Below are 19168 nucleotides of genomic sequence, written 5' to 3' on the forward strand. Positions count from 1 at the left end.
AACCCATTCATTTCGTAGTAAAAAATGTAATTTTCCTCCATTATCTAATGATTGGTCCACAATGGTTCTCGTATTCTCAACATTTTCATGTTTTCGATATAACCTCTTCCTATATAATAATAATAATAATAATAATAATAATAATAAATTGGATTCTGTATAGCTACCCATTCTACCGTGGAATGCCCACATGCAAATAAATACTAGGCATATCCATGTGAAAGTTCAGTTGATTGTTGCTGAAACCATCCTCAAGTACTCACAAAGTAAGTTACGAAGGACTAAATTTATGTTATTGGTATACGGTGGTACTTGGGGACTACTGGGAGAGAACTGGTTGTTAGACGTTACACGATTGCTTAGTTAATTTCTCAACTTATCAAAATAATATCAAGTCCTAGTCAAGGTTTGTTATTTTTTTTATGTTTAATAATATAAAACTAAAGACATATACATTATCTTGCAGCATTTCAATTAATTAAACATTTATATGTAGAAAGTTATATATTTTGTTCTTCAAATAAAACGTAATTATATGTATTTCGTCTAAAACTATTCTATTAAGCCAAACAAAGAACGACATAAAAGAACATTATATAAACAAACTTTTAACCTTACATAAAAACACTAAGTTTGGTACACATAGAAAGACCGAATAACACTCGTTTATTTCTTTGAACACTTCACCAAGAAGAAAACTAAAAGTAAAAGGAAACTTCGAAGCAATGGCAGTATGGCACTACCGGTAGTCATTTTCTTCGAACAATCTTGTCGTACGCACCGTCTTCCTTTACTAAAATAAATTAAAAAACTAAAAAAGAAAACCAACCCCATATTTTAGGAAACAGAGAGACACTTTCCATGCAGCTTCAAATTATTTGACTACAACTTTCTCCAGATATACAATTAATATTTCCAAAACAACGTATAACTATCAATGCACAAGGTGAAGTCACAATAACAGTGGTTCTCTGAACTTGGATACTTTGGCTCTGGAAATAGGGCCGACCCATTCTTCCCACCACCTTCTGGCTTTTTCCAGGACTTTCTTGCCATAACTTTTGAAGGTGACCGGCCGTTCAAACGCAACCTTTTCATACGGAATTACAGATGTTTATATAAACCCACAAATCCATACTTCATGTATTCAAATCATAAACCTCTATTGCTAATTAGCTAACACCATCTGCTAACACCCCAACTGGGAAATCAGATTCTTTAATTAGTTCGTTTGTACCTTAACAAGATTCTTAGCCATGAGTTTCGTGATACCTGAATTGGTCCAATATGTCTTCTTGCAATCGTTTCTCAACAGGGGGACGAGAATCTTGAAGTTTTTCTCAAGATGCAAGTTTGTTGTCCACCATCAACTAGGGTTTTGCCCGGAACCCTACATGTCTAACATTCAAGTCGAAAAGGAAAACCATGATCCCAATTTGTCAAGATCACACCTTTCCTTCACCAACAAGAGAATCTCTGGTGATGAAAGCGTCAGAAGAGATGAGTTGGAGCTACTGATGGCGAATTTGGGGGTTTTTTGCCATTCCGGAGGCGAAAAGCTGCCGGAGTCGTTGAATTCTACAGATTTGTTGAATATTTTTGAAGAGGAGCAACCGAGATTGGATGAAGTTAAAGAAGCTTTTGATATTTTTGATGAGAACAAAGATGGGTTTATTGATGCGAAGGAGTTGCAGAGGGTTCTTTCTGCTTTGGGAGTGAAGGAAGGAGCGGACATGGAAGACTGTAGGAAGATGATCGGAGCGTTTGATGAGAACGCCGATGGTAGGATAGATTTTAACGAGTTTGTGAAGTTTATGGAAAACACCTGCTGTTAGATTGGGGTATCTGTTATTAACTTATTCCCATTTGTTTATTATTCATATTTTTCAAGAATGGTTTATCATTCTTATGAAAAATAACATTAAAATTGTATTGGTATATCGTTCTTGGATTTTATTTATTTATTTATTTTTCCAAATGTAGGTCAGTTTCCAAAATGAGTTTTCAACCCAATTCTTGTATTTTTAGCACTTTCAAATCTTATTTTTAGATTGAAGAAACTTCTTTCAATGTTGAACAAAGTTTAGTTTCTATGTTTAAAAAAGGGAAAACTATAATAAAGTCCTTATATATTGGTTTCATAATCGATTTAGTTTCTATATATTTTTTTTATTCAATTAAGTCTCAAATACCAGTAATTGTATTCAATTTAACTCTTTGATCTGGTCAACAGGTCATCAAACTTTCAAAAATTACATTTTTGACCCAAATTTCAAAATTTATTACAATGTGGTCCAAAATTTACATTTTTAGCCGAGATTTTAATTTTTTTACAAATTTGATCCAAAATTTACCTTTTTTACCCAAATTTTAGAATTTTATTATGATTTCATCTTAACTTTAGTTTTCTTTACAAATTTTTTTCTCAAAAGTTTGTTTCTAATATGTTTTTTCTTTAAAACTCATATTTATACAAAAAAAAAAAAACATATTTTAACATAAAAATTTTATTTTTTCTATATAAAAACTTTTTTTAAAAATTTTTTTGTATATGAAATATCTAATTATAAAAATAGGTTTAGATTATTTGTGTGATTTTTCTTAAAAAACCAATTAAGAAATTAAAAGTAACCCTAAATTATACTATTAATATAGAGATTTTAATATGTGTTCTATTTAGTGTGCATTCTTTTTTCTATGAGATTTTAATATAGTTATTTATATATTTTTCAATCTATTGCATCTTCGTAAATTAAATCATACCTTCGATCACATATATATGACAAAAGGTATGTAAATTTGTTTTAATATCATATATGATAATCCATATTGATTTCAGTAGGAGTTGTAATTATCAACGTTTGTAATACTTTTTTACATTTGTTAAATGTCCTTTTCTGCCAAAATCCTCCTTATCGACAAATGATAATTCCTCCATTCTAGGCAGTTATTTTTTGTTATTACAACAAACAAAATTGACACATGAATCCGATTTTACAAAGAAGTTTAAATAAAGAAATCCAAAGTGATGATGAACTATATGTATGAACATGTATTCAGCGAGAAACAAAAAATATGAAGTTTTCAATATGTAGCATCTTCTATTATTTAAACTTTTCCTATAAATGTGATTAAAGAACAAATAAATAATATTAAAATGAGCGTAACTAGTTTTTGAAAAATTATAATTTAATAGTATAATTTAGGGTTACTTTTAATTTCTTAATTGATTTTTTAAGATAAATGACACAAATAATCCAAACCTATTTTTATAATTAGATATTTCATATACAAAAAAGTTTTTAAAAAAAGTTTTTATATAGAGAAAATAAGATTTTTATGTGAAAATATGTTTTTTTTTTTTTTGTATAAATATGAGTTTTAAAGAAAAAACATATTAGAAACAAACTTTTGAGAAAAGAATTTGTAAATAAAACTAAAGTTAGGATGAAATCATAATAAAATTCTAAAATTTGTGCAAAAAGGGTAAATTTTGGACCAAATTTGTAAAAAAATTTAAAATCTGGGCTAAAAGTGTAAATTTTGGACCATATTTGTAATAAAATTTTGAAATCTAGGCTGAAAATGTAATTTTTGAAAGTTGGATGACTTGTTGACCGGGTTAAAGGGTTAAATTGAATACGATTACTAGTATTTGGGACTTAATTGAATAAAAAAAATATATAAAGGCTAAATTGATTATGAAACCAATATGTAGGGACTTTATTGCAGTTTCAAAAAAAATAAGAAAAAATAAAATATAATTATTTAAATATTTAAAGGGTCCCTCTCTCTCTCTCTCTCTCTCTCTCTCTCTCTCTCTCTCTTTCTCTCTCTTTTTCTCTCTCTCTCTCTCTCTCTCTCTCTCTCTCTCGATGTCAAAGAAACCACCAGAGTGGTTACTGATTCCGACGAGATCAAAAGGGGCAACAACCCTCATTCTCCTCTTTTTCCTCTTGTTGACCGAAGCTGCTAAACACACATTTGATTGTCGAGAAACACCACCCAATCACCGCGAACCATTTTCTACCTTCGTTCATTTCTTCTTCTTCGATCAACAGAGAACCGAAAAACCCACTCCCTTCTTTCCCTTCGTGTTGTACCGTCGAACCAGAAAGGGAACCGCAAAGGAGGCCGTCGGAGTAGCCCCCTAGTTGCAAAAGTCGCTAGTTGCTCCTCTATCTCTGTTCTTCTTTATTATTCAATAGTTTGGGATTTCAAATGCAACAACTTGTAACATGAAAACATCAAGATCAGTTGGGGAGCTTCAATTCCAAATCCCATTTCAATTCTTCTTCACACTCTATATTCTATCAGTTCTTTCTTACTCACATATTAGTAGATTTCTATTTTTTTTTACAATGAGTGAGTGAAAGAGAGATAAAATAGAGAGAGGAGGACGTCCATACATCACTCTGCTTTTGGTCCCATCGTTAATTATCTTGACCACATTCGCTGATTTTGCTCAGGTAACTTCCATTATGTATAAACCATGTCGAATTAGCTCTATTTTCCGATGATCTAGCATACCCAGTAGTTTTCAAATGCATTAACGATGATGAATTTTGTCTGCTTAACTTTGAATGGAACTGATTCATTTCTAAAATGTCTTGGTGCCTGTCTTTGTGATCTTCGTTCTCTTGGTGAGAACATTATTTCTTAGCGAAAGAATCTTTGTGATTACTCGTGTTCTTTTTTTTCTGTTTAATATTTTCTTAGTTAGTTTGTTACTTGTTATCCATACTTGAAGTGTATTCGACCGATACAAACCTTCAGTTGGTATCAGAGCAGGTTTTTGATACACTTAAGTAATCATGTCAACCGCCTATAATCCCAAGTCTTTTGTTCCGAACAAGATCCCTTCTTTTGATGAACACAACCTTACTGCATGGAAATCAAAGGCCATGGATGTGTTGGATTAGTGTCTAAGCCCATAACTATATTTGGTATGTACTTGACCTGGTTATGCATGGTCCTTTTGGGTTGCCTTCACCAAAGCAACGAGACATGATGATTTGTGGAGAGAGAGAGAGAGGTTATTATGGTTTATTAATATATTATATGAATAATATATTAAAAGAGAAATCATATAGTTTAGTTAATGTTGGTCAAGAATTAATTAAGACTTGATTTTGTGGCTAAAAGATATTAATTAAATAAGGGGGACTGGAACTGTTAATTATAAGATAATTGAGTTTGGGCTGTGATTCCTTATAGATATAAGGGGGGGAGGGGGGAACGACATTTAGAGTGAAAGCCCACTCTAATTTCGTCCATGGGGCCTTATTCCATGTTAGAACTAAGTTCTTTTAGGATCGTATGATTCTAAGCAAGATATAAAATAAGAACGTAATAAGAACACAAGTATTGCGCTGAATATGTCGAATGATTAATGCAATAACACCTCAGAAGAGCTCGATAAAGAACTTCAATCTGTAGAGGCGTTTAGGGTTACAAGAATCAACGTAATGAAAAACTTCTTAATATATGCATACATGCATGCATATATATATATATATATATATATATATATATATATATATATATATATATATATATATATATATATATACTATAACCCTAACAATTAATCTAGATAACTACGTAACTAATCTAGATAGACACGGATGGACAGGCCTAATCTGGATACAAAATACTTAACCCAAGACGCAACACAAATATACTCAACAATCTCCCCCTTTGCGTCCTTGGAGCAGAAACTTCATTCCTTCTTAACAACAGAAGGCTTCTTTACTGTTTTAAACACCTTCGGTATAATGGCCAGAATATGATGTCGAAATGTAATATACCACCGAAGCATGTCTGTAAAATTTTTCTTGTCAGCCACCGAGTTCTGCTTGCATCGATGTATGATATTTATGATATGCTCCAAGCAATCTGTTGAAAACAGATGCTTATCGACCAAGGCAAACAGTAACTTGTGTCTATCACCTTTAGTGAACATAACTGTTAGATTTGTTGAATCAATTTGCCCCAATTTCATTTTGTTCACGTCACTAGGCTTAGATGATGGCTTCATAGTCGGCTTCTTGTTCATAACCTTAGCTATCTCCTGATCCATGGTTGCAAGCTCATGAATATAGGAGGCCAACATTCTTTTAAGATGTTCAAGAATCGGCTCATACTCCCTATGATTAGAGAGCAGAATGTTGTATAGCAGAATCCACTCGTGTGGATTAAGGTTGGGAAGATCTGCCAGAGAGATAAATAACTCAGTGTTTGCTGAACCACGGTTGATCTTGAAATTGATATTGATGAATCTCCCTGTAGATGAAGGTTTCAGTACCTTGACTTTAGTAATTTTCTGTGCGCTCCATGTCAAGTACTGCGGTTGACCATTCTTCAAATAAAAATCAATCAACTCCCTGTCAACCTTAGAATGTTGATATGGAACCTTAGCAGTTGCCTCAAAGCAGTGGAATGTGAATGCTTTTCTGGTGATAGGCATGTCAAACTGCGAGTCTTTAGAGTTATCACAGTCAAATAAAGCAACTGGTTCCAACCAATAGACAGATGGAAACTCAATCGCTTGATTGATAAGTGTATCTCTGTTCCACTTCGGAAAAAGAGCCTTCTTGCACTGCAAGGCATCTTCATCTTCCTTATTCTTCTTCTCCCTTTCTTCAACCTCTCTGGCCACTTGCATAGTTTCATCCAGCTCTCTGTCTCTCTTCTTCCTCTTTAGAGCATCAACAATCGTCTCTTCGTCTGTATCACTATCGGTTTCAATACGAATTTCTTTCTGTTTCAGCTTCATCTCAGAAACTGAAGCTAAATTAACCTTCGGTTCTGTTTTTACCTGTTGTGCACTACCCTCTCTCCCTTGTTTTGGAGGTATGAACCCCTCCGAAACACCCTTCATCTCGCTAAGAATTACAATAGAAGGGAGGAGTTTGGATTGAAGATGTTTGCGAATGGTCAAAGTTAGGATTGAATCATGAGCTTCCAGTGGATTAGTCAGCATATCCTTAACATCTCTTGCACAACTTTTGTACACCGCCCTTTGAGTTTTTAACAGAGAGATTTCCTTCTCTGCCTGGGCTAGCTGCACCTTCTGTATATCGATAGTAGCCTGTTGTTTGACCAGATCCTCCTTCAAAGCACTCTCAGTTGCCAGATTTGCAGCGAGAGCATCAAACCGAGAATCCACAGATTTTAAAAAGGAGGTGGTTTCTATTTTGAGCTCAGTGCGAACAGCTTCAAATTTGTCAGTTTCTTTGTGAAGAGACTTTGAGAAGGAATCCAATGATGCTTGGTATTTTGCTGCATTTGTGTCAGCATGAGATTTCAAAGAATCAAGGAAAATCTGAGTTGTAGGAACAACCTCAGAAACTTCCTTGGTGGCCCTCTTACACGTAGAAGCAGACTCATTCACAGCCTCTATAGATTTATCAATGGCATCAGTGTACTGTTGAAGGGCCGTCTCCAAAAATGATTTAATAACTACACCACCATAGGCGTTACTATCAGCAAGCAATTTATCAAACTTTTCATGAATGTATTGGATCTGCTGACTTGTGACAGAAGCGTCAGTTGTATCTTTTGATGGAATTCGATAAGGACTGTAGTAAATAGAATCAAAATCCTCATCATCTCCCCCAAGAGTGGCAGCAGAATCGGAGGATTGGGTTGGTGAAGGTGGTAAGTTGATAACCGGAGGTTCAGTCACAGTAGTAGCCCCTGTATCAGATACATTGACTTCTACTGTGGGTTTGGGAATAATAGTTGTGGTAGATTCGGTTACTATTGGAGTTGATAATGGTATAGTGGAGATAGGAACTGAAGCAATCAGTGATGAAGTTGGCAGAGTGGTTGTTTGAGTGATAACAGGTGGAGTGACAGTAGGAGCAGAAAGCTCAACTGTCTGTTTTGGTGATGGAGGTGGAGTTGGAACTTTGTTTTCCTTTGGAGATTCTGGTGGAGTAGGAGAACGTGGAGGAGTGGGCTCTCGGGGCGAGACATGGTAAACCTCCTCTTCCTCAGTTTGTTCAGCAACAGGCTCTGTACTTGGAGGAGTATTCTCCCTTGCCCTACGACCCATATTCTTTATCTTTTTCTTTTTTCGGTTTAGAAAAGTCTCCTTCATCAGATTTACGTTTAGAGGACTTGGCCTTGGGTTCCTCAGGATCCTCTTTCTTTGTAGCTTTCTTTCCTCTGTTGTCCGGCTTCTCCAATGCGTTTAATGCAGCTTACTGCTCAGGAGTTAGAACCCTCGGTCCAATAGGAGGTAGTTTCCTATAATCTGCCAGAACGTTGCTCTGTTCCGAAACACACCTGTACAGTGTTTCAGGAATCATTCCATAATGAAGAAACATACGTGGATCTGAAAGAATAATCTTCTTCATATGGAATGTAGAAATAGTAGCAAGGAGAGCGTCCTTCATGATTGGAATCTCCAACGAATCGATATCCTTCTTTGTAATCAAGGTCCAAAAACGCCCACAAGAAATTTCTGAATGGCGTGTCATAGTGTTTAGACTCTGCACCACTTGAGACCAGATGATGGAGCCGTAATCGAGATTGATCCCGTTGTAGAGGCCATAAAGAAGAGTAAGAAAACCCTTGTTGGTAGTATCGGAACCACCACTACGTTCAGCCAAACCCTTAATCAACAGGGTGAGTAAACCATTCCATTGGGATGGTAAACATGATTTCTTCACCTTTGTAATTGTTGTGAGGACATCAGTGTACCCCATTTCGTACATCATGGAGAACAGTTGTGATGTCGTGATGAAAACTGGTGAGATGATTGAGGAATTGACTGCAAGGCCCAAAATCAAACAAAACTATACTTTTGAAATTGAAGATTTCTTGTTGTGGATGGTGAAGTAGATGCAATCCTTGTTCTTGTCATATGTCGCCGAAGAATAAACTTGTGATAATAGCGACATTGGAATGGCTTCAACCTGGGTTAGGGTTAAAACCAGGGGGAATATTTCAAGCGTTCCACAACCTGTAACATATATGAATCATATAAGAACGGACTAAGTTCAATGATCATGTTTTGGTTGGGTTTGATAGTGAGCAAAGAAGACGATGCCGTCTGATCATGTGCTGATGAAGAAGTCGCCATTGATGAGTGAAGAAGATGATGAACAGTGTTTACTTGTTGTTTATGTTGAGAGAATTGAGACTGGTAAAGGACAAATAAAACGTTCAACCCTTTATATACCATTTCCTGGAGAGAGAAAATTGTGATGATGAGGTTGCTAAAACATCGCCTGAAAAAGCGCGATGTGACAGTATGGTTACTCCCAGGACTAAATCAGCATGCATGGGTTTAGAAACGGATCAAATTCATGCGCCTAAATATTATCTTTAATTGGCATTTGAAATTCCATATAGCTCCTTGTTTGGTTACGATGGATAACCAAAACTCATACCAAACAGTACCTAGAATGTTGGAAAATAAAATTTCCGTGCATAAGTGTGACAAAGATAAAGAAATAAATCAAATGTGTATGGGATGTGAGTGATGTCTCATGATTAGACATAAAGCAGAGGATTCCGGGCAAGAATCACCTCCTCCAAAGTCAAGAGAGACTTGAAGTGCTTGTGTGGTTTCCCGAAAAATATGATCAACTGTTTGTTAATAAACATTGAACCGATCGTTGGAAGAAGTACCTGTGAGACCGATGTGATCTGTTGAACAGGTAGGTGGGATATCTTATTTTAGTGACTATATCGGAATCAGAAATCTCAAAAAAAAAAAAAAAACTGGATCTTTTTTGGGAAGAAATGCCTTGGCTGTAAACAATTTCATACAGATCACACAAAAATAAAAAGAGGGGAAGGGGACACGTCTCGCATCGGTGGCCAGTCCGACGCGAGACACGTCTCGCCTACCCGCTTCGCACCCGGTGCCACGTTCGAGCTTCGCTTAAGCCGCATCACCGAGACGTGGCCTCTCTTGATTGGTCCGAAGCTCGCAGGTGCCACGTCTTCTCCCCTCCTCTCGCTTCGTGGCCTTCGCTCCAGCAGCCACGTGCTCGCCTCTCAACCACAGATCCGAACCTCGCCCCTATAAATAGGAGGGTGCGAACCCTCCCGGCTAGAATTGGAAAATTTCCATTTTTGGCCCCTTTTTCCATATTTTTACTATTTTGACTTTTCCCAAAGCCCCGGTATCAATTTTAGCACCCGAAACACGTCCTGAGACCCCCGAGAAGCCCGAAAATTTTATCTTTTCGGTTTTGAAGCCCTACCTTCGCAGAGTCTGGTTTTCAATTAAGCTCCCGGTTTTCAACATTGGAAGACATATTTAAAGCCGAAATGTTGTCCAAATTGCTATTTTAACCCCCCATTAACTTAAGGTGAGTTCAATATATAGAAACAATTGTATGTTATGTGTTATATGTGCTATGTGCTTCTCAGTGTTATTATTCTGAGTTATTCTCACGTGTTATTTTATTCGCTATGTTTATAGCAATTATAATACCTTTGACCATGTGATCAGTGAAAGGACTTAGATTCACATTGGTACTGGTACGTAGCCTCTGGCCATGTAGAGCATGTCTCCGTAAGAGAATGACTTCTATTCTATGGCATTGGCATAAGGTTTGATAGGAATGGTATGTAGCCTCTGACCATGTAGAGCATGACTCCGTAAGAGAATGAACTCTATTCTATGGTATTGGCAAATGGTTAGACAGGGCTATAAGCCTGAAATCTACCAAAATGTTAATCAAAAATTATATTTCTTCTTTGCCAATTGGGCCAAAGCTTTATTGATGCATATCAAGTATTAAAATCGTTATGTCTCATTGAAAAGTATATCTTTGAATAAAGTCTTTGATTGATATGAATGCTTGTCATATGATTTCACATATGTCTTCTTGTTCCCTTCTGCTTCCGTCATATTGGTATATGTAAGGCATAAGATTATATTGTATCTATCTATTGAATTCACTAAGCGTTATCGTTTATTCCTCTCAATATTTAACAATTGCAAGTGATGAGTATTCCAATATAGCTTTATACTGCTGAAAGATTTAGAATAGTTAATAGTATTTCTCTGTATTTTTAATATTCATGTATGTATATGAATAGTAGATTCCTGGGTAGACATGAAATTGTAATAAAACTTAGTCGGTTTGTATCCAATCCTTTGTAATCACTTTATCAATATAAAATATTGTTTCATAAATATGCATGTAGCATGTTTTGAGGAAGTAACTTAAGAAATCTTTTGAAATAGTATGAAAGTTTGGGTCTTTCATAAATACGAAAGTTGGGGTCTTTCAATCATGGTATCTGAGCAATGGTTTAAGTGAACTAAATATCACGGATTGGTATTTAGACTTAAACTGTTGGAAGCTCAATATATGAGCTGATTTGTAATAAGTATATGGATACAAACCATAGGAAATATTTACGTGGGTATTGGGTAGTGATAAACCCTAGTATCCTAAGATATTAATTAAGTTACTTCAGAATTTTAAGAAAATTAGTTTAAGTGAACTAGAAATTTTAAGAATTTTTAAACTTAAACAAGAATTATTAAGTAAAGATGATACGATTTATTTTAGGTTGAAAACCTAATGGAGGCAAGCACTAGAATATTAGGAGAAGAGATATGACTTATATTCTATTATGTGCTAAATGATAAATGAATATAGAGAAGAGATATGTCTTATATTCTATTGTGTGCTAAATGATAAATGAATATAGAGAAGAGATATACCTTATATTCTATTATGTGAGAAAGCTTAAGGTCTGTTGCCGACCATGGTTTAGAAAATTTTAAGAATTTTCATAATAGAATTTTTCGAAGTGATAAAGAGACTTATGAAGGTTGACATCGATAAGTTTATAAATAAGCGATCACGAGATATCGTAAAATAATAAATATGAATTGTTATCGTAATAAGTGTATAATTACCAATAGAGCGGTAATATACATTTAAAGTATGTTGGATATATAATAACATCTTTGGAAGAAAAATGTGCATTTGAAACACGTTTGGACAAGATAAATGTGTTGGTACAAATCCACGAAGTTGTTCTACTGTTGTTCAGATTGAAGCAATGATTGTTTAGAAAGCCGAAAGAACCGAAGATGGCGATAAATACTTCAATAGTATCTCAATTGATGTGGTACAAGATTAGAAGAATTAAATAAAGATCAAAAGAAAGGCTAATGAAGTTTTCAGACTCAATAGGCCAAGACTTTGTGATATAAAGTTCCATTGTGTGTTAAGCCGACTTTAACATACAAGATTAGGATGGTGAATTGAGTCATTTAGTGGTAAATGGTTAAGCAACTTACTTTTTTAAGTAAGGTAAAATGCTTAATTGAAGAAGAAATACACCCATAGTATCGTATGAGAAGAAATGTTGTAGTCAGGAATGACAGAGAACCAAGTTGAAGCTAGTAAAGCTTGCTGAGATGCAGCCAAGATGCAGACTTCTTAAGATAGACTCCTATGAAATAGACTTAGACTTACTCAGATACAAGAATAACGATGTCAAGGAAGAATAATGAAATGAACAAAAGTGCATGATGGATTGCATGAGTTAGAAGATGATGCAGATAGTAGAAGACCGTTTATCTCCATGCTGCTAAAGTAAATTTTGGAATAATGTGTCTTGTAGAGTAGACACTACTCAAGAAAGAATTAATATGAAGAAATGGAAGTAAATTTCTATCGACCTATGGAAAAGTATTAGGATATATTAAATCGAGCATATGCATGAGAAAAATCCTAGAAGGCGAGTATAAGTAATCCAATATATGTTTGATAGAAACGTGAAAACCCTAGTTGAGTCTAGGAGAAACTGTTGTATGTAGTTGTTTGAACACGTTCATGTGTGATAAGTTGCTTTTGAATGGTGACTTGGGAACTGCGAGATAATACTTGGGATGAGTATGAGTAGGTGTGAATAGTAGTAGAGGCCTATACTACTGGAAGCACAAGACTCACACTTGGATCAGGAAAAGCCACAAGGTTACCAAGAAGCTAGTAAGTGATTTCGTTTTATTCATGTGTGTCGTTACCTTCGTTTTGGTAATGACTAAGAAGATAATTATCGTTCAAATCTTAATAAAGAATCGAGTCCGATTAGTAAAAATCCGCGAAAGGAGTTAATTGGTTCAGAGAACTATGTCTTATATGGTAACAAAACATCAGTAAGAATACTGAAGAAGTAAATGGTCGAGGTAGTCGATAGAAATATAATGATCTTCATTAAAGAGTTGGGCAATCATTAGTCAGAGATGTGACTTGCTATGTGGTGTTACTGGACACAAGAAATGTATCTGCCCTACTCTTATTAGTCAAATAACGGGGAGTCAAGTTGTCGTGCAACAATCAAAGAGTACTCCAACTAAAAAGGAGGAGGTGCCAAAAGCTAAAAGATATGTAGGTCCGAAAGCATGAATTAGAGATACGTGGTGCTATTCTTTATGTTCCAAAGCATCTACGTATTGATCAAACTTTTTTTTGTTTTCATTATTCTATCAACTCGATTTATTCGATCTGATTCTAATACAAGAGTTTGGATCGTTATGTGTCTTGTGCGAGATAAAATCAAAGGTCATTAGAATATGACCATTCGAGTTGTCGTTATAGCAAAAGTAAAGACCTTATCTTGGGTTTAGTTTATAAACCAAGGAGCAGGAATCTACAATGAGAATTGAGTTTTAACTCAAAGATTAAGATCGAATGTTCAATAGAGAATGAAGAGCGGGTGCAAATTTGAACACCGCCAGTAATTAGGAAGTTTAAAGAATTTGACAATCGTTTGGCAAACTAAAAGCTAAATATCGTACATTTTAGATTACCACATAGGAAGTAAGTTAAAAAGTCGAATGTTGTGACTAGTAATTTTCTCGTAAACTCTAGATCTACTCACATCTTATTTGATTTCAATGCCTCAGATTCTTTCGTGCCTTATAAAATAGCATATTCTTTTCAAATTGCTTGTTACGCAGTTGTCCAATCATTTCATATAGATAACATAGGAAATATATCATTACTTGCTGATAAAGCTTATAGAGTTAGTGTTATAGGAATTGAAGGTTATAATCTTCCTGCTAACCTAATTCCTATCTTTGATATTATTCTCGACATGGATTGGTTATTAAAGAACCACACAAAGATCTTGTTCTAGAAGGAAATGATATGCATCCCTATCGGAAGGGAAGATTCTATTTATGTCTACGGTGAAAATAATAAATTTCTTTCTTAAAAACTCGTAAATTATGTCGAAAGGATATTCTACTTATCTGGCTTATACAGTTAATACCTTGAAAGAGGAGAAGAAAACTGTGAATGATAACCTTTGAATAATTATCGCCCGGCTGATGAAGAGTACATATATTCTCGCCACACGTGAAACGAATCCATTGGAGAAATACGCGTAAGTTACTTAGACGAAATTGTGGCAAGTCATGGTGCGCCACTATAGATTATTTCCGACTGTGATACTCGTTTCACTCCTCACTTTTGGGTGAGAATGAAACATGAATTAGGATCTCGAGTTGCTCTTAGTACAACTTATCATCCGCAGAAAAATGGTCAAAAGAAGAAAGCAATCCAAACAGTAGAAAATATACTGAAGGTATATAAAAGAATGCATGAGCATAAATGTCATACTCAAATATGTTGGCGTAACGTAAGACGGAAGATCTTTAGAGGATCTGAAATAATTCAAGACATCACTAACAAGATACAAATTTTCCGAGAAAGAATGAAAGCGGCCCAGGATCGATAAATTCCCTATGCAGAAAAGAGGAGACGACCCGTAGAATTCCGGGTGGATGATTTAGTAATACTGAAGGTATTTAATGAAAAGGCGTTATACTACTTTGGAAGAAAGAATGGTTGGTAAGCAAGCATACTGCTTGGAATTGCTTGAAGATTTGACAGATATTCATGAAGTGTTTCATGTGAGCTATCTGTGTAAAGGTTAAGCATATATGATGAAATAGTTCTATTATCCGAGATGAATAGAAGAGATTGTAAATGAAAGAACGACTAGTTTACGTAATAAAGAAATGAAGTTGGTGATTGTCAAGTGGAAGCACAATCGAGGCCCAAGTTATACTTGGCAAAAATAAGAATGAAATGAGAGTGAAGCATCCCTAATTGTTTTAATCGTTATGATTTCGGGGACGAAATCCTCAAATGGAGGAGGTATTTGTAACATACACGTTCTGAAATTCTGTATTGTTATTATTAAAAGTGAATAAAATTGAGTGTTGAGTTCTAACAGCTAGTTTTTACTAGAAATGAAGTAAAACTATGTTTAGAATTACTCATAAAATATTGGAAGTCTTATGAGATTCCAATTAATAGCCAAATAGTGAAATTTAGCGAAAGTATAAAATTTGAAGTAAGTAAAATTTTATTAGTTGATGTTGTAAATTATCTCGTTAGAAACTTGTAGGCGAAAACCTCGTCAAAATCCGAGTTATAACGAAGAAGTTATGACCAACCGAAGATCCGCGACAAAACCGGCACAGTGCCGAATGACGTAAAAAGTGAGCTTTTGATAAACTACTTTTTAGCCTTAGTAATCTAAATGAAAGTCGTAGTATTTGTTAAACCGAGAAATTCGATAAAAAGAACGCCAAAATCTGACTTCGTATGAGGAAGTTATGATTTTTCGAAGTTTCAACTTAGCAGTAGACAGCTAAAAACTCGAATTTTAGATCGAGCGATATTTTACCAATACATCCTAAACAAGAATTGAAGGTCTCGTCATTTGTACTACAACGGTAAAAAGTCTGACGAAAACGGATGTCGGATGAAGAAGTTATGAATTTTTAACGGATTCTCCTGTCCCAGTCTGTTAAAAATAATAATATTAAAAATAAGTTCAAAACTAGCCGATAAAGTCTAAATGAAAGTTGTAGAGCGTAATTTTAGCTATGCGTGCATATAAAGAACGTAAAAAACGGAGCTCGTATGCGAAAGTTATGGATTTTAGAAGTTTGTGGCCCGAAAACCGAGAAAATTCGCATGAACAGTACCGGCCACGTCACCTTCGCACGAAGCAGTAGTGTCACCGGAGACGTGGCCGAATCCGAACTCAGCAAGTGTTGCAAGTAGATTCGCCGAGGTCGAGGTCCAGCAGGAAGGGGACACGTCTCGCATCTGTGGCCAGTCCGACGCAAGACATGTCTCGCCTACCCGCTTCGCACCCGGTGCCACGTCCGAGCTTCGCTTAAGCCGTGTCACCGAGACGTGGCCTCGCCTGATTGGTCCGAAGCTCACAGGTGCCACGTCTTCTCCCCTCCTCTCGCTTTGTGGCCTTCTCTCGAGCAGCCACGTGCTCGCCTCTCAACCACAGATCCGAACCTCGCCCCTAAAAATAGGAGGATGCGAACCCTCCCGGCTAGAATTGGAAAATTTCCATTTTTGGCCCCCTTTTTCCATATTTTCACTATTTTGACTTTTCCTAAAGCCCCGGTATCAATTTTAGCACCCGAAACACGTCCCGAGACCCCCGAGAAGCCCAAAAATTTTATCTTTTTGGTTTTGAAGCCCTACCTTCACAAAGCCCGGTTTTCAATTAAGCTCCCGGTTTTCAACATTGAAAGACATATTTAAAGCCGAAATGGTGTCCAAATTACTATTTTAACCCCCGGTTAACTTAAGGTGAGTTCAATATATAGGAACAATTGTATGTTATGTGTTATATGTGCTATGTGCTTCTCAGTGTTATTATTCTGAGTTATTCTCCCGTGTTATTTTATTCGCTATGTTTATAGCAATTATAATACCTTTGACCATGTGATCAGTGAAAGGACTTAGATTCACATTGGTACTGGTACGTAGCCTCTGGCCATGTAGAGCATGTCTCCGTAAGAGAATGACTTCTATTCTATGGCATTGACATAAGGTTTGATAGGAATGGTATGTAGCCTCTGACCATGTAGAGCATGACTCCGTAAGAGAATGAACTCTATTCTATGGTATTGGCAAATGGTTAGACAGGGCTATAAGCCTGAAATCTACCAAAATGTTAATCAAAAATTATATTTCTTCTTTGCCAATTGGGCCAAAGCTTTATTGATGCATATCAAGTATTAAAATCGTTATGTCTCATTGAAAAGTATATCTTTGAATAAAGTCTTTGATTGATATGAATGCTTGTCATATGATTTCACATATGTCTTCTTGTTCCCTTCTGCTTCCGTCATATTGGTATATGTAAGGCATAAGATTATATTGTATCTATCTATTGAATTCACTAAGCGTTATCGTTTATTCCTCTCAATATTTAACATTTGCAAGTGATGAGTATTCCAATATAGCTTTATACTGCTGAAAGATTTAGAATAGTTAATAGTATTTCTCTGTATTTTTAATATTCATGTATGTATATGAATAGTAGATTCCTGGGTAGACATGAAATTGTAATAAAACTTAGTCGGTTTGTATCCAATCCTTTGTAATCACTTTATCAATATAAAATATTGTTTCATAAATATGCATGTAGCATGTTTTGAGGAAGTAACTTAAGAAATCTTTTGAAATAGTATGAAAGTTTTGGTCTTTTATAAATACGAAAGTTGGCGTCTTTCAATAAATGAATTGAAAACCTTTTTGTAATGAATTAATGAATATGGGTTGTTTTTGAAAAGTTTAAATTGGTTGAAAAATTTCGGGTGTTTCAGTGCCTTTACGATACTCGTTTACGCATAATACAAAAATATAGAAACAAATATATACCAAAACAATCAATTTCATCCAGTAACATCATGTCAAAAAATTGTAATAAATTGAGATTAAAGGGATTTGATTGTACATTGTTATTAAGAGGTTTTCCCTAACTATGTAACGTAATACTACATTCCTATAACGAGGCACCTTCTTATTTAAGTAACTCATCATTAAGCTGTCTTAAGAAGCTCTGAAACCCTTTATTTATCCAACCAATCATCATGTATCTTATCTTCAATATCAATCCCAGCTCTTGATCAAGAACAACATGGAAATCCTACACAATAATAATGTCAATTGTACAATATGAATGTCAACTAATTAATAATACACATGGTATGTATGTATGTATTAGAGTGGAATCAAAATGATCTGCCAATCCAAGTTTTGTATGGTCTTGAATCAAAGTATTTTTGGTGGCCTCAAGGGCAGCTCCCAAAGGATACTTCTTTTCTGTGCTATCTTCCTTTTGAATTTGCAAGAGTATTTCTGGCAGTTCAAATTAGAAAACTAAAACAACCAATTCATTACAATTTTATCCTTGTTCATATTAAAAAAATTCCTTTCTATACATATACATATACATATCCAGAGAGTGACAATTAATCAACACAAAACACACGACCAGACCTGGAAGGCTACCCTGGCACATAACCATTGGTTGAAAATGAGATAATACATAAAATATAAGTTATAACCATTAATTAGAAATCTAAATGGATAAATAATAAAACAACCTAATTATCGGTATTGGATCACAATCACAGTATATCATGTCATGTGATTGTGATGATTGAAACCTTGAAATGAAGACAAAAAATTTGGTCCTTTTTTCAATATTCTAGGGACCAAAATCGACATGAAACTTTGAAATGGAGACCAAAATTGAAAAAATAAGGAACTTTTTTGTAAATTAATCTTTTTTCTTAATAATGATCCGTTATGTTACCAAATCATATCTTGATATAAAAAAAGAAAGTACCTGATCTCTTATATGGCAATTTAAGAATAGGTTCACCTTCTCCAATATCCACATCGAACACCGATTTACAAGTTTTTCTAGTATCAGTAGAAAAGAATAAAATAAAAAAGAAGCACTGGAAATAAAGTCAAAAGGCTAACCATAATCATATTGTACTCCATCAAGAATTGGGCGCTTCATGTCATTGCCAACATTAGGCCCATAAGTTACTTCCCTTATCTAAAATAGGCAAAAGAAAATGCTAACTAATGAGAACAACTTATCATCACACCTATTGATTATAATCAAAAAATTTAGTGCATTAAACATCATTCAAAATAATAGCTTATCCCATGTTTGATTATGCGTATTCCATGTATATACAACACCGTTATCACCCTCATGGACAATAATTGTTTGTCCATCTTTGGTACCTGATCATCACATTTTGAATTAAAAAACTTTCTTCCTAAATCTTTTAAAGAATCGTTGTTCCAAGATTATTGCATTTGCA

At 35.0% G+C, this 19168-nt stretch overlaps 1 pseudogene; it reads left to right on the forward strand.

The window, feature by feature from the left end:
- The first annotated feature begins 1125 nt into the window (after positions 1 to 1125).
- On the forward strand, positions 1126 to 1978 carry LOC145032174 (putative calcium-binding protein CML46 pseudogene; annotated as a pseudogene).
- Positions 1979 to 19168: the final 17190 nt, after the last annotated feature.

This window comes from Lactuca saligna, chromosome 2 (assembly GCF_052625555.1).
Source record: "Lactuca saligna cultivar CGN05327 chromosome 2, ASM5262555v1, whole genome shotgun sequence".
Lineage (NCBI taxonomy): Eukaryota > Viridiplantae > Streptophyta > Magnoliopsida > Asterales > Asteraceae > Lactuca > Lactuca saligna.